We start from the raw sequence: 909 nt of genomic DNA on the forward strand, positions 1-909 counted from the left end.
CACAATGCACTTTAGGAAATACTGTGATAGAAAGTTTAGGGTGGACCCTGACAGCATGAGATACTCTTGTAAAAGAGCAGGGATTTTTAGTACAGTTCTTTATTTTTCTACTGCTTTAACTATAATATAATACACAGAGTTTGTAGAATTTGATTTAAATTTTAGTATATTTTTTTAACAGTGAGTCTGTGTGGAATGGGAAATTAATCATATTAATATTCAGAAAAACCAGGTTTTCTTGTTGGTCCTGTTATGCAAATGATTGGAACAAGTTGTTTAATTATTCTTTCTATTAGCTCTATCATTACAATCTTTCATTAATTATTCTAAGGTCACAGAGTTGAAAACTAGATAAAGCCACTAATTTATTCATTCATTCATTTACTTCTTGAGTGAATGTTTCTTTGATTGTTACTGTATGAGAGACACTGCTAAGTAATGAGCATAAAATGAAAAAAAAAAAAAATAGGTCATTTCAAAGAGAGCTTGTGGGACCAAAACCAGGAGCTCTTAACACTGTGACCAAAGATTAAAGTTCTCCATAGGATATGATAGTCACTCAATAGTGTTATATTTTTTGAGGAGATATGATTTAGCTACATATCAATAATGCGAGAAAGTAAATAAATGTCTCCCAAGTTAAAAAAAAAAAAGAAGAAGAAAAAAAATGACATTTTGATTTCTGGTCTCATGGATTCTGAAGTAAGGCAGATATTAGTAAAATAATTTGTTAATTTTTATTTAATAATTACACAAATAAAGCTTTAATTTTGGTAAGATCTAAGTAGAAAAGAAATGCAATATTACTTGAGAAAATATAATAGAGACTTCAGCCTAAGGGTCAGGCACAATTGCTTTAGGCATTAACATTTCTATAGCACATGATAACACTTTATATCGTTTAGGGAC

General features: G+C 29.5%; 1 non-coding gene across 1 annotated transcript; it reads left to right on the forward strand.

Annotated features, from left to right (window-relative positions):
- Positions 1-467: 467 nt before the first annotated feature.
- Positions 468-593, forward strand: LOC111732946. Its single transcript, XR_002777767.1, has one exon. It is a non-coding gene; the product is annotated as a small nucleolar RNA SNORA25 (small nucleolar RNA).
- Positions 594-909: the final 316 nt, after the last annotated feature.

Source organism: Pteropus vampyrus, unplaced genomic scaffold (genome assembly GCF_000151845.1).
Source record: "Pteropus vampyrus isolate Shadow unplaced genomic scaffold, Pvam_2.0 Scaffold12, whole genome shotgun sequence".
NCBI lineage: Eukaryota > Metazoa > Chordata > Mammalia > Chiroptera > Pteropodidae > Pteropus > Pteropus vampyrus.